The sequence below is a fragment of the Humulus lupulus genome, chromosome 5 (assembly GCF_963169125.1).
Source record: "Humulus lupulus chromosome 5, drHumLupu1.1, whole genome shotgun sequence".
Lineage (NCBI taxonomy): Eukaryota > Viridiplantae > Streptophyta > Magnoliopsida > Rosales > Cannabaceae > Humulus > Humulus lupulus.
Genome location: NC_084797.1, coordinates 154,987,986 through 155,004,538, shown reverse-complemented (window position 1 = coordinate 155,004,538; position 16,553 = coordinate 154,987,986). Strand labels below are relative to the sequence as shown.

At 40.1% G+C, this 16,553-nt stretch overlaps 1 non-coding gene across 1 annotated transcript; it reads left to right on the top strand.

Annotated features, from left to right (window-relative positions):
• Window positions 1-6,828: 6,828 nt before the first annotated feature.
• Window positions 6,829-6,938, top strand: LOC133781193 (small nucleolar RNA R71). Its single transcript, XR_009869983.1, has one exon. It is a non-coding gene; the product is annotated as a small nucleolar RNA R71 (small nucleolar RNA).
• The last annotated feature ends 9,615 nt before the right edge of the window (window positions 6,939-16,553 follow it).

The window sequence follows — 16,553 nt, the reverse complement described above, 5'->3', positions numbered from 1 at the left end:
GTTGAATAAGTTAATCCAACTTATCACTAACGTTCTACATGCTAGGGTCACTACTACCCCCCAGCAACACGAGATCAACATCTTCTTCCACCTCAGTTTCAACTCAGCTTTTACCCTTCTTCCTTGTCTGTGGCACATAAAGAGCAAGTGTAGGGTAATCCTTCGTTAAAGTAATCGACAAAGGTTTCTGCAATGACTGATATATATCTGTGACGAACTCAAGAACTCCAACTTTGTATCATAGCATAGTGATTACAGACCCATGGCCCAAACCTCCAGTGGTATGGCCTTTTCAATATACTCAATATTCTCTTTTATCCATGAGCCCGTGTTAATAGTCATTCCTGTCATCAACGCATACATCAAAAGTACTCAATCCTTAGTCATGTCAGACACATGACTCACTGGCATAAACCGAGCACAAACGAAGAAAGTCCAAAATCTGGCTTCAATATTCAATTGACAGGAAGCAATACTCTTGGGTAAAGAACCAGATAAGTTCCATGGAGCACCTTCAAAACATAACTTTTCTGCCACAGCAACATAATCTATGTATCCCTTCAAAAATATTGTATATTCCTCCTCTTGCTCTTTTATATGTGGCACGTTAAATACCTTATTAATCGACTCCGCTGTGAAAGGCAGCCGCTTGCCTCTAACAAATACTTTATCATTATGTTTAGCCCTTAGATTCTCATAGAACTCATAAACCATAGATACGTTTGCCTGAGCCAGTTTTGTAACAAAATTGTCCCACTTTCGAGCTGCTAGATTAGCTCAAACCAACTCAAAAATTTGATGATCAAAGGATTCTGATTGAAATTCTACTTCTCGTTCAGGAATCAATGTTTTCCTCACAAAATTTTCATACCGCTCCTGAGCTGAAAATTTGATAAACCGTGTTTCATCAAACTCCTACTCGGGTGTATCCTCCCTTTGTTCAGATGCAGAAGCTTTGCCTTTACCCTTATCCTTAGACTTCCCATCCTTACTCTTAGGAGCCATAATATCTATCTTCTCTACAAGACAAAACCCAGGAAAATTTCGATAGCACCTCCCCTTAAATGATAGACTTCCCTTCTTCAAAATCACCCTATAAATCCAATGTCACAAAACACAATACCCAAGTACCACAAATCACAGCAGCAAAAAGTAATTTCTATCCAAGAAAAAGCAACAAGCTAACCCAAACCCCAAAAAGTGGCAAGAATCTTGAAGAAAAATGAGTGAAAACACTTACTAGCCCTTGAACTGTCCTTCCACCTGCTTGACTGATCAAAGCCCCTTGAAAATTTTTCACCTTCTTCAAGAAATTTGAAACTTTGATTTTTAGGGTTCAGAAAATTTGAATTTGAAATTGATTTTAGGGGAAAGAATTGGAGCAATGGGAAAAATGGCTGAGATAAGAGAGAAGATGAAGAAGAAAGTTGGAAAATATGATGGGATTTTCTGGGAAGAGGCTGTAATGGAGGATATACGGTGGTTTGGAGTGTTGGAAGAGGGAAAAAGACGGAATGGGGGAAGAAATGAGGGTTTGGGAGAAGAAAAAAATTTGAAATGAGGGTTTTTAAAAAAATCTGAGCTAAGGGCGTTGTAGCGCTGTGGCGCTACCTGGCAATTATGGGCAAATTCGGGTTTGGAAAGAGTGCCGTAGCGCCACTTGATCAGCGTTGTAGCACTATATTGCGGTTCAAACACCCTTTTTTTCTCTGGAAGTAGCGTTGTAGCGCTACCTTAATGGTGTTGTAGCACTAGACGACCGTGGAAAATGTTCAAACCCCTCTGGAAATAGCACTATAGCGCTACACTTTCAATAATAAGATTTTTTTTTAAGTCTTTTCTTGTAGAACCCTTGTGTTTTTTTCACGTTTTTCACGGTTTATTCATTACATCAAAAAATTTCCTAATTAAAACTAAAAATGACTAAAACAAAAAATTTCTAAATACATTGTTCCAAACAAAATAAAAACCAATAATATAAAGTTAAAATAAAAATAAAATAAAATAAAAATAAACATAGGAATGCCTCCTAAGAGCGCTGTCTTTAACATCTTTTAGCTGGACTCTTGTTTTCATTCGATTCAGAGTGGTTCCATAATCACCACAGACTTGCATTTTTCCACCGGGCCCTCCAAATAATGCTTCAATCTCTGACCATTCACCTTAAAGTGTCCCGTGTTCTCACTATGAATTCGCACCACTCCATATGGAAATGATGCAACTATTGTATATGGTCCTGACCATCTTGACTTCAATTTACCGGGAAAGAGCTTAAGTCTAGAATTGAATATAGTACCTTGTCTCCAGGTTGAAAATCCTTCCAAAGTATCTGCTTATCATGAAAGGCCTTCGACTTATCTTTATAAATCCTCGCATTCTCACAAGCTTCATTTCGAAATTCATCGAGCTCGTTCAACTCCATAAGCCTATTTTGTCCCGCCATAAAGAGGTCAATGTTTAACTTTTTCACAGCCCAGTAAGCTTTGTGCTCAAGTTCCACTAGTAAATGACACACCTTACCAAACACCAATCGATTTGGTGACATACTGATCGGAGTCTTGAATGTTGTGCAATAAGCCCAGAGTGAATCGTCAAGCTTTTTCGACCAATCCTTCCTTGATGTATTTACAGTCTTTTCCAAGATGTTTTTAGTCTCCTGATTTGAAACTTCAGCTTGACCATTTGTAAGTGGATGGTATAATAACGCCTTTTGATGATGAACTCCATAACAAGCATAAAGAGCAGTAAATGACTTGTTGCAAAAATGACTCCCTCTATCACTAATAATTGCTCTTGGAGTACCAAACCGGGTAAAAATATTTTTGTGAAGGAATTTAAGTACCTCTTTACCATCACAATTAGGAGTTGTTGCAGCTTCTACCCATTTAGAAACATAGTCCACTGCAAGCATAGTGTACTTATTATTCTAAGATGATGGGAAAGGTCCCATAAAGTTTATTCCCCACACGTCAAACAACTAAACTTCCATAATACCAGTCGTTGGTATTTGATCTCTTCTTGATATATTACCGATTCTTCGACAACGATCACAACTCTTGACAAAGACATTAGCATCTTTAAATAACGTTGGCCAATAAAACCCACATTGCAAAACTTTTGTTGTTGTTCTTGCTCCTCTGAAATGACCGCCACAATGCAAAGTATGACAATGAGTAAGGATGGACAACATTTCTTCTTCTGGGACACATCTTCTAATTATTTGGTCAGCACAATGACGAAAAAGAATGGGCTCATCCCAATAATAATGCTTAACTTCCGAATAGAACTTTTTAAGTTTTTGCCTTGACATGTTAGGAGGCACAACCTTTGCTACCAAATAATTAACATAATCCGCAAACCACGGTAGATTTTCTTCTTCATCAATAAAAAATAATTGTTCATCCAGAAAGTTATCATCAATTTGTACATTTTTCTTATTAGGATCTTCTTCTAATTCCAATCTAGATAGATGGTCTGCAACTAAATTCTCTGTCCCCTTTTTATCACGAATTTCCATGTCAAACTCTTGCAATAAAAGGACCCATCGAATTAAACGAGGTTTTGCATCCTTCTTGGTCATAAGGTACTTAATAGAAAAATGGTATGTGTAGACAAAAACCTTATTACCAATTAAGTATGGCCTGAATTTATCGAATGCAAAAGCAATTGCAAGTATTTCCTTCTCAGTAGTTTCATAGTTTAATTGAGCATCATTCAAGGTCCTACTAGCATAATAAATTGTTCGAAAAACCTTGTCAACTCGCTGCCCCAGAACTGCTCCAACTGCATAATCACTTGCATCGCACATCAATTCAAAGGGAAGTTCCCAATTTTGTGGTACCAAAATCGGTGCAGTAATCAGTTTCTCTTTCAAAGTATTGAAAGCTCTTTGACAATCAACATCAAAATTAAACTGTACTCCATTCATTAATAGAGCAGACAGGGGTTTAGATATCTTGGAGAAATCTTTAATAAGTCTCCTATAAAATCCAGCGTGCCCAAGAAAACTTCGAACACCCTTAACTGAAATCGGAGGAGGCAAGTTCTTAATAGTTTAAACCTTCACACGATCTACTTATATTCCCTTGCTTGAAATCTTATGGCTCAAAACAATTCTTTCACTCACCACAAAGTGAAATTTTTCCAAATTCAGTACCAAATTAGATTCTTCGCATCTTGTTAACACCTTCTCCAAATTCTATAAACATAAATCAAATGAAGAACCAAAGACTGAGAAATCATCGATAAATATTTCAATGCTCTTCTCTACCATATCCGAAAATAATGACATCATGCATCTCTGAAACGTAGCAGGAGCATTGCATAATCCAAATGGCATTCTACGAAAAGCAAACGTACCATAAGGACAAGTAAAAGTTGTTTTCTCTTGATCTTCGGGAGCAATAGGTATTTGGTGATAACCAGAATACCCATCTAAAAAACAATAAAATTGATGGCCCGACAGTCTATCAAGCATTTGATCCATGAAAGGTAGTGGGAAATGGTCTTTCCTTGTTGCCTTGTTTAGCTTTATGTAGTCAATACAAATTCTCCAACCCATCACTGTACGAGTTGGAATTAACTCATTAATCTCATTTTTGACTGTAGTCATTCCTCCTTTTTTTGGAACCACTTGTACTGGGTTTACCCACAAACTAACCGAGATTGGATAAATAACACCAGCATCTAACCACTCCAAAATTTCTTTTCGAACCACCTCCTTCATAGCTGGATTCAACCTCCTTTGAGCATCAATATATCCTTACTGTCCTCCTCCAAGAGAATACGGTGCATAACAGTAGATGGGCTAATTCCTTTTATATCAGCTAAAGTCCAGCCAATTGCCAATTTATGAGCTCGAAGTACTCTTAATAATTTTTCCTCTCCAATAGTAGATATTGAAGCAGAAATAATAACAGGGAGAGTATCATTCTTACCCAAATAAGCGTATTTAAGATGATCCAGTAAAGTTTTCAATTCAAGGACAAGTGGTTTCTTTATAGATGGTAGTGGTCTCTCAGATCCTTGTCCAAGTTCCTCATTTTTCTTTTTATAAATAGGTCCAACGGAGTTTAACCATTTTACATATTCAAGAACCTCATTGTCATCACAGCCTTCCCTACCATGTGCAATAAGGCTCATCTCAAGCGAATCTTCAACAAGTTGTCTCTTTGACAATTGTTCCTCAATTACATTAACACTAAAGCAACTATCACTTGCTCTAGGATACTTCAAAGCCTTAAACACATTAAATACAACCTCGTCACCTTGCATCCTCAGCCTTAACTCTCCTTTTTGAACATCTATCAAAGCTTGACCAGTGGCTAAAAATGATCTTCCCAAAATAATTGGAACATCTTCATCTTCCTCCATATCAAGAACAATAAAATTTGCGGGAAAAATGAATTAGTCTACTTTGGCAGGAACATATTCAATAATACCACAGGGGTGTGTCAATGAACGGTTAGCAAGTAGTAGAGAAACCGTAGTGGGCCTAGCTTCCCCCAAACCGAGTCTTCGAAATACAGACAGTGGCATAGATTAATGCTTGCACCTAGATCACATAAAGCCCTCTCACAATGAAAATTCCCTATGGTGCAAGGTATATTGAAACTGCCCGGATCTCTCAACTTTTGAGGAAGTTTCTTTTGGATTATGGCACTACACTCTTCTGTCAAAGCTACTGTTTCATAATCCTCCATTTTTCTTTTATTAGACAAAATCTCCTTCATAAACTTCACATAACTAGGAATTTTTTCAAGGGCTTCCGCAAAGGGAATATTAATGTGAAGTTTCTTAAATACTTCAAGAAATTTGGAGAATTGCTTGTCAAGATATGCCTTTCGGAATCGCTGAGGATAAGGAATCTTGGGCGACGACTTGGTGTATTTGGGCTTTTCTGTTTTTGGAAGATCATCAGTAACCTTCTCTTGTGCTGGACTAAGTACAGGTTGATCTTCAATCGTAGTACTGTTGTTTTCTACTGTAGGCCCGTCATATTTAGTGCCACTCCTCAAAGTAACCGCTTGACATTACTATTTTGGATTCACCACTGTCGAGCTAGGTAAAGCCCCTTGATTACGATCTGCCATTAGCTTTCAAAGCTAGCCAACTTGTGTTTCTAAGCTCTGAATGGAGGATCTGGTTTCTATCATAAATTGGTTCAATGCATCAGTGGATACCTCTGGTTTATTCATGTGAGGTGGTGGCTGTTGATGTTGCAGCATTGGTGGCCTTTGAGTATTATAAAAGGGCCTTGGGTTTAGCCCATAAGATGGTCTATGTGGAGGATATTGAGGTGGATTTGGATGGTACTATGGTTGGTGCCCTTGATTATTACTCCAAGACAAATTAAGATGGTTCTTGTATGCTGGAGTATAATTATTAGGGTATGGGTTATTATTAGGTGGCCTTGGGAAATTGCCAATGGCCTGAACTTGTTCAAGTGGAATATCATCAACTGAATAAGAACTCGTCGATGGACATTACTGAAAATGATGAGGGCCTCTACATGTCTCACAACTGATAGGAGTAGGTTGTAGTTGCATCACTTGAGCTGAACTGTTGTTTTGTTGTTGTATTTGTTTCGTTAGCGAAGCAATTTGAGCAGTGAGCATAGCAATAGGATCAACTTCTAGAACTCCTGCCACCTTCTTATTTTCTCGCTCAGATGGCCAATTATAATTATTCATGGCCATTTCCTCTAAAAGCTCATAAGCTTCATTAGCGCTTTAGCTCATAAATGCCCCACCTGCTGCTGCATCTATGATAGTTCTTGCGTTTCTCCTCAGTTCATTATAAAAAGTATGCACCAACATCCAGTTCACTATACCATGATGTGGACATTTTCACAGCAGCTCTTTAAACCTCTCCCAAGCTTCATATAATAATTCCCCCTTAAATTGACAGAAATTATTTATTTCACCTCTAATCCGTGTTGATTTAGCAGGAGGAAAGTACTTGGCGAGAAATTTTTGAGCAAGGTCTTCCCATGTCAGAATGGAATTGGCTTGCAGTGAAATCAACCAACTTTTAGCCCTGTCTCTCAATGAAAACGGAAAGTGCCTCAAACGGATTGCGTCATTACTAACTCCGTTCATTTTGAAAGTATCACATAACTCCAAAAAGTTGGTAATATGGAGGTTTGGATCCTTATTAGGTAGCCCCCCAAACTGAACACAATTTTGAACCATTTGAATTATAGAGGGCTTGATCTCAAAATTGTTTGCCTCCACAGTAGGTGGACGAATACTAGAATGTACCCCTGTAACAGTAGGGAGTACATAGTCCCTCAGGGGTAAATCTGCCCCAGCTGCAACATTCCCCACATTACCTTGATTCAGATTGTTGTTAGTGACATTATTAACATTCTAGGCCATCTTTTCAAGTCTTTTTTGTTTTCTTTCTCTTTTGCAGGTCTTCTCAATCTAAGGATCAACAGGTACTAGTATTTTCGATCGCTTACGTCGCATAAAAATAAGTCACCTGAAATTGAGAAATTTAAAAGAAACTTGATTTAGAAAATGTTAAATGAAAAACCAAAGTAGATATTTGATATTGATTATTAGTCCCCAGCAACAACGCCAAAAACTTGATTGTGAAAATTTGATACGCAAGTGCACGCAATTGATTCAAGTAATATAGATAGTAAATAGAGTATCGTTCCCACAAGGACTGTTGACCAATTACCAATAATTGATTTTCAAATTCTATTTGGTGAATTAAAATTTAGATTAATAATTAAAATTAAAATGAATAATCTAAACTATGAACAGAATATAAATAACTGTAAGAAAAACAATGAATCAACTAATTAAAAATTAATAATGAAAAGCCTAGGAATTAATTTCATCAACTTTTCATTCTATTAATTTTACTAATCAATTCTAAATCTCTTCTTCCTATTCTAATAGCAAGTTAACATAATCAATTCCCATTTTTTTTTTCAAGATATAAAATCTCAGCTTATATGAAGGTTTTCTACATCCCTGTGATAAAATTAACCATATAGAAGGCATTAAGCATGGAAACCAAATTGCTACACAATTCATATAGGTACTTTCGTCCAATATGCAACCTATGTCTATATAATGATAGCATATTCAATTCTCTTCTTTCGAATTTTGAATCAAAACCACTAAATCAAGTAAATAGTGATCAAGTATTTACCAGCATTAAACAAACATCATATAGATTAGAATAGAGAAGAAGTATCAATAGAACATCATAATAAAATTAAATTAAAATTCAAGTGACTACATTAATACCTAGATAAAAGATTTAGTTCATATCTAACATAATGAAAATAAACTTCAAATAATTATTCATAGAAAATAACCTAAAGAATTCAGATGAAGAGAAAAATCTAATTACAGCAGCCTTTTCTAAATCAGAGGTTTATGAAACTAAAAATGCTTTTCAAATTCGCAGAATAATGTCCCTTAAATAGTTTTCCAAGACTCCCAAGTGAAAAGACTGTTTTGTCCTTCAAAAAGTGGCTAAAAATATAAAAACCGCGTCGATAGCGCTGTAGCGCTAGGTTTTGGGTGCTGTAGCGCTGTTGACAGAGTCGAATTTCCTCAATTTTTAGTGCACTAGCGTTGTAGCACTATTATTGTAGCGTTGTAGCACTACTCTTCATTTCTTGATAGCATTGTAGCGCTCGTTTTGTAGCGCTACTTACAGATTCAACATGTCCAATTTTTCTTTGTCTAGCGCTGTAGTGCTATTTACAGAATCTTATCTCGAACATCTTGCTCCCGAAAGACACGATTTTCTCCAAAATAACTCCATTTTCTTCCACTTACTTCATTCCACTCTTTTCACCATCTTAGCATGAAAAACTTGAAACATGAACAAACGAGCATAATTATGCAATAAAATAGCCCTAAACTAATGAAAACCTTCATAAAAACTAAACCCTAAACGAGCCTAAAACTCGTTTATCAAGGCCCAGCAAGAAAACTTAAACATGCTCATAAGCAGTTAATAACATATTACAGAATCATAGATAGCATACCTAGTAGTAATAACCCTACTCATGCATGCATTCAATCCAGATAAGTGACTATAGAGTCACACCGAGGCTCGTTGCCCTAGATAAGTGACTGTAGAGTCACCCCAGTGCTCGTTGCCCTATTTTCTGTATACCCAGCCTTAGGGTTGGCCAAGCGTACCTGACACTTTATTTTCCAAGCGACCATAGGGTCGGTCAAGCGTATACCACACTCCTAGATAGGCCTAACCATATCGGCTAGTGCTCAGTGCACTATTGCCTCCATTAACTTATAAGTCAAGCCTTTCGTCCTGTGCTCAGTGCGCTATTGTTGTCATTGACATATAAGTCAACCCTTAAAATCAGATAATACAGAAAAGCATAAATCATTTAACAGTTATCCAGATACGTATCACTCAAGCATGCTTAATCAAATAATCATAGGCATAATCATAATCATGCTCATAAATAGGGACCCGAGCCTTAATCATAACCCAGGGTGCAATTTTCTTACCTCTGGTCCAAGCATTGAATAAATAGAAATGACCCTCGAGCATGATCCCCTTCCAAGCCCTAGCTATACCCTAGTCACAATCATAATAGAGGATATCCGTCAATATCGAGTAAATAAAGTCTTCTAGACTGATTCCTAGCCTCCAGGACCTCGAATTCTACTAAACCGTGTGATAGAATCCTTCTCGAGCCTTTAGGTTTGAGTCCCTACAACTCAAAACTAATTTGGCCACTTTCCCCAATTAGAGTCGCAACCTGCCCTTGAAGGGTCGTGGCGCTCCCCAAGGCTGAGAACCCTGGTCCTGTTTTCACTGGACACGCGCCGAGGTGCAGTCGACCAGGCGTCGCGATGCTAAGGCAGTTCAAAAGAACCCCAACGCCCCTGAGTTCATACGGGTCGTGACACTTCAAGAACAGCGCCGCGAGCTTAGAATTCCAGCATTTTCCAGATTTCTAAACTCCCCAAAATCATTCCAAAACACGATTTTAATACAATTCAATCACAGAAATGATCTCAGCAACTCACAAACATCAAAACCCATCCCTTAACCTTAACAAAATATCAACCAAACTCAAAATTCAAAGAAAACTCAAAACCAAAAACTCATAATTTAAAACCTTAAATTACCTCTAATAAAATTGTTTCCCAGCTGCAAGTTATGCTTAGAAACTTCTAAACTTCTCCAAAATCACTACGATTCTTACCCCGCTTGAATCCGAGCTCTAGAACACAAGATGTCTTCAAAAATCGATGAGGAGTTTAGAAAGAGAAAGAGAGAGAATGAGAGAGAGAGAGAGAGAGAGAGAGAGAGAAAGTTTGAGTTTTCTGAGTTAATGAACTCAGTCTAACTCATATATTCAAATGGCCCAAATGACCAAAATACCCCACTTAACTCGTTCCTCTCTTACCTCCCCATAAGGGAAAAATTGTCATTTTGACTCTCAAATTTCGCTCTGTACTCAAAATTCCCCAGACAATTTTGATGAACCCAAAATCCCACTATTTTTCCCAAAATATGACTCATACCACCATAAGTCTCAATGACTCACCAGATCACCCAGAATACCCCTTGGCTCACCCCGAGCCGCGTATTAATCCCTCTTGTGACTAAACTGCTAACTTGCTCACTAGGATCGTCTCATTCCGAGTAACTCAAATATATCCACATAATAATGTGGTCTAAATCACAAAATACATATGTTTACAAATATACCTTTCTAATAAGAAACGAGCCCACATGCATACTTAACACACTTAAACATGGAAACATAGTCATATCATAATATAACTCACATAATTCACATAATAATATATACATATTACATAAACACATAATTAATCAAATTATTGCCCTCCTGGCCCTCTAATCAAGACACTATGCCTTATTAGGGAACTTGGGATGTTACAAATAGTCTTTGTAAAAACCATTATCCTAAATCATATTCTTCAAAGACATATCTTGAAAATAATGAATATCCCAAATATTGAAGGAGAAACAATGATCTAGTAGTAAAGGTTAGAGGTCATTATTTAAATAATCAACAGGTCGTCCCTTATAATCCTTATTTACTTGCAAAATTTGATTGTCATATGAATGTAGAGATATGTTCTACTATTAAAGTTGTGAAATATTGTATAAATATATATAAAGGAAATGACCACGTTACAATTCATATTGTCTTTGAAGACACCATAAACAATGTAGATTGTTATCCCTAAAAAATATGAGGATGACATGGCGAATGAAAATGCGGCACGTGACATCACAAATCAGGGAAAAACAACGAAGTATTGAGAAAAGACCGACGAGCAAAAGAGATAGGTCCAGGACCTATAGGGAACTCGACCAAGCCTAAATCCCCTAGGGGTGGTCAGCCTGACCCCTACCCCTAGGGGCGGTCTGCCCAAGCAGGCCCAAGAGCCCTAGGGGTGGTCGACCTAACCCCTACCCTAGGGGTGATCGACCCCAGTATGTCCAAGGACCCCTAGGGGTGATCAGCCTGACCCCAACCCCTAGAGTGGTCGGCCTAACATGCTCAAGAACCACCTGGGTGATTGGCCCACCCTATTCTTCATAGGCTGGTCGGCCTAAACCCTCAAGTACACTTCACTGAGAAATATTCACTCTCGTTCAAACTGATATCAACAGGCCTAGCACCCAGAAGGTCACATGCCTAGCACACAGTGGAACAACATGTCTAGCACCCAGAAGGTCACAGGCTCAGCACCCAAGCTCTAGTCATCGGGCATAGCACCTAAATCTCATATGCCAACAAAGACTTAACATTTTTCCCAGAGGTTTCTATCGTGCAATATCCACCATGATCTAGAGAAACAACGAGAAGACCCATGATCTCATAATCATGGGGAGGTGGACACGTATCTCCAAGGCTGAACCACAAAAAAATTTATGTGTGTTTACTTAAGACAATCGTACCCTGTCATTTATTCTATTTATTTCATTCAAAAGGTGTCGTATATTGTACATATGACCATTGGCCAATTTCACAAGTCAACATTTTGGTGCTTTCATTGAGAGTACAAAATCAAGAAACACACTTTCATCAATTTTTCGATGCCTCCAAAATCTAGTCAGACAAAGAAGATGACTCCCGGGGATTCCACCACTTAGGATCCCATTAACGAACCTTAGGTGGAGGTTGGAGACCAACCAGATGCAGAAGATCCATAGGATGCTCACCAGGAGGAGATGGCGCAATTTCTGGCGAAGCAGGAGGCCTTTGCTGCAGAAATTTCCCTCCAGAGGGCAACTATGGAACGACAACGATGGGAGATAGATGAGCTGTTCCATAGGATGATCCAGAGGGAGCAGAAAGCTGGCTGAAGGCACCAGGAGGTTGTTGTGGCCCTGGAGGCGGCTACTCAGTTAGCCCGAGCTAACGCTGAAGTTGCTGCTCAAGCGATGAAGGAGGCTCATGCCAAAGCAGCAGGAATGCGAGATAGCAGTAACAGGGAGTCCCAGAGGAGGAGTCGAACCCCAAGGATGCTCTAAGAGCCACTTTCCCAGAGACAGGATGAAGAGGCACAATCCAAGACTACCTCCTCCATGACTAAGAAGAATAACACTTCGTCTTGGAGTAAGAGTGTTACCAACCCGAAGGCCCCCTCCCAAGGGGACAGACGAAACAACGCAAGAGATGAGGGTCTAACATCTGAGAGGCATGACAGGAATGGAAATGGCTGCTCAAAATCTCAAAGTCATGTAGGAGGAGAGGATCGAGGGCAAGGTCACACTGACAAGGGGAAGGCGGACCTACCACCCCTACACCCTCAGTCTCGCAGGGGAAAGGAACCGATGATCAACACCAATACCGTGTTCGATAGGCTTGGGAAAGATGCACAACCTCAGGATTTGAGGGAAGCCATCAACAGGAGGACCAACACTCAGGAGGGGGTGCTAGGGACATCTACCCCACCTGGAGCAGAGATCCCAACAGCAGTGCAAGCTCAAATAGATGCACTCGTTATGGATGTTAAAGGTCTAACAAAGAAACCTTCAAATATCAAGCAGGCTCATAGAAGTGGGAGTCCTTTCAGTGCCAAGATCCAAGCTGCCCAACCACCACCGAAATATAAGACCCCGAAACTTCCTACATATACTGGGAAGGGGGACCCAGTACGACACATTGGGAAGTTCGAGGATCAGATGGAGTTACTCAATGTGGAGCATGATTATAGGTGTAGGGTATTCCCTACCACTCTCTCTGACTCAGTTCAGGAATGGTATTGGAAATTCAAACCTGGATCCATCATTTCCTTGAAGCAGTTCAGGAAGGAATTATGCAAGGTCTTTAGTGTCGGGGGGATTCAACCAGTTTATGCCAATCAGTTAGCTGACATCAAGCAAGGGAAAGATGAATCCCTGAAAGACTACATTCAAAGATTCATGAGAGAGGAAAATCGAGTGTCCACGGTACGAGATGAATGGAAGTTCGTTGCCATCTCGACAGGAATAATTTATCATAGTCCCTTGTGGGATAATATACACAGGAACCCTATCAACACCTTACAGGAGTTCCTGGACTGGGCCGACAAATACATGAAGCTAGATGATGCTATCATGAAAGAAGAAAAAGGCATAAATCATATGACCACTGTCAAGGCGGATAAAAATGGCGCAAACCCTCAGGGCACAGTGTAGGCAACTGTAAGAAGAGGAATACCTCAGGGTTCGAGCAGGGTGGAGAAAAGAAAGCTAAGTCAGCACCCGCCGACAAACAAGTTAAGCATCGACCCTACCAGCCCAGGTTCACCAATTATACCATCCTAACTACATCAAGGGCTGAGATTTACTTGGAAACATACCAGTAGGTACCATACCGAAAGCCACCACCCTTGCGTTCAGAAGGAATGCAGGACAAGAATAAGTTTTGTCATTTCCATAATGATTATGAGCACGACACAAACGAGTGCAAACAATTGAAGGATGAGATAGAGTTGCTTCTCCGTTTAGGAAAACTCTCGAGGTACCGAGGCAAGACCGAAACCCCAAGCAGGAATCCAGAATTTCGATGGCAGAGGAGTCGACCACTAGAGTCGACAGCTGTAGACTTCACACTGGATACCATATGAGGAAGGCCCCACATAGCATGCAATAGTAACAATGCTCGTGAGAGATATGCAAGGACCCTCAAACATGAGGTAGGGGAGTCTTCCCAGTGTATGGCAGTCGAGGAGCGGTCTCCAAAAAAATACAATTTATGAAAGTGAAACTCTCACTTTTACAGAGGATGAGGCCAGGCACGTGAGGTACCCCCACAATGACCCTCTGGTCCTTACCATTCAAATCGACAATGCCCAAGTGAAGAGATGCTTGGTGGATACGAGAAGCTCAATAGATATCATATGCAAATCATCCCTCGAGAAGATGAAGCTCGCGGTCAAGGACCTGACATCATGTTCCCAAGTGATATATGGGTTCACGGGAGAATGCATAGCACCAGCAGGAACTATCAGACTACCGGTCATGGTGGGGGATGCCCCCTGGCACGAGACTGTGATGATAGAGTTCCTGGTAATAGATTTCTCATCGGCTTACAATGTAGTGCTCGGGAGACCCCTCCTGATGGCGTTACACGCAACAATATCTATCTGGCATCTATCTTTGAAGTTCCCCACAAGCGCAGGGCAATGATGCGTACAGGGTAACCAAAGGGAAGCACGAGAATGCTATAATGTGTCAGTGGTTAAGGCAAAGAAATGATTATGCGTAAACAACATGATAGTAACCTGATGTGAAGAAGGTGAAGGAACCGATAAGGTTGTCAACATGGAAGTTGACGTTGAAAGAAACACTCTACTGGAGCCAAGGGCTCCTTTTAACGGAGATTTGTTGTTATAGCAAGTTTCCCAAAGCGAGGGAAACAACATCGATCCTCGCTTTGGGGATGACGTCATGGGGGTAGGACCAGTCGAAGATCTTGATGAAGTCCTACTAGATTGGGAGGACTCGACTAGAGTAATCAAAGTCAGGAAGGATTTAAAGATGGAAATTAAGGCACGGTTGGTGGAATTTTTTAAGAAAAACCAGGACCTCTTTGCCTGGTCACATAAGGACATGGTTGGAATTTCTCCATCCGTGATAAGTCATGTCCTAAATATAGACAAGAACTACCCACCAGTACAACAAAAAAGGAGACTGCTTGACAAAGACCGATCACAATCCCTAAAGGATGAGGTCGAGCAGCTCAAGGAAAATGATTTTATAAGGGAGGCCTACTACCCTGATTGGGTATCAAACCCCGTGCCGGTCCCAAAGCCAAACAGTAAGTGGAGAACATGCGTGGACTTCACAAATCAGAACAAGGCCTGCCCCAAAGACTTCTTCCCACTACCCAGAATAGATCAACTAGTCGATGCAACGACACGATATGAAATACTCTCATTCATGGATGCATATTCTTGGTATAATCAAATAAGTTTGCACCCTCCCGATGAGGAACATACCAGCTCCCAGACAGACAAGGGATTGTACTATTATAAGGTGATGCCATTCGGCTTGAAGAACGCAGGAGCCACCTACCAGCATTTAGTGAATGTCATGTTCCGAGACTTGATCGGCAAAATTATGGAGGTATACATCAAGGACATGTTGGTCAAGTACAAAGAAGCTGGATGGCATGTTCAAGACTTGGAGGAATGCTTTGCAATACTTAGAAAGTATAGCATGAAGTTAAACCCTCTCGAGTGCTCGTTTGGAGTTGGTTCTAGTAAGTTTCTCAGATACATAGTCAATTCTTGTGGAATCGAGGCTAACCCCGAGAAGATCAAAGCACTGATTGACATGAAGTCACCTACCACAATCAAAGAAGTGCAAAGCTTAACAGAGAGGGTAGCTTCCTTCAGTACGTTCATATCAAAGTCTACGGACAAATGTCTCCCTTTCTTTAACTTACTTAGGGGCAGCAAGAAGATCCAATGGACCAGGGAATGTGAGGAAGATTTCCAAGCCTTGAAGGAGCACCTTGCCCAACCTCCCATCCTAGCGAAGCCAATATATGGTGAAGTATTATTCATCTATATGGCAATCACCGAGCATGCAATCAGTGTTGCTTTGATAAAGGAAGGGAATAGTGTACAACACCCTGTATACTATATCAATAAAACTCTAGTAGGTGCGGAGTCTAGGTATCCCCCTCTTGAAAAGCTAGCCTACTATTTAGTAATCTCCCCTCGAAAGTTGCATCCATATTTCCAAGCTCACTCAATCCGAGTCCTGACCGATCAACCGCTGAGACAGGTTCTTCAGAAACCAGAGGCCTCGGGACGATTACTCAAGTGGTAGTGGAACTAGGACAGTTTGATATCACTTATCATTCGAGGACAGCGATAAAAAGGACAATCATTGGCAGACTTCATAGTCGAGGGCACCAACCTTGAAGACCCTTCCTACCAATCACAATATGGAGCTACCGAGAAGGAATGGGATACTCCTGGATCCATTGCGCTCTCAGATTTGGATTCAACACTTCAAACAACGAGGCTGAATATGAGGTATTATTAGCAAGATTACGCTTGTCTCAT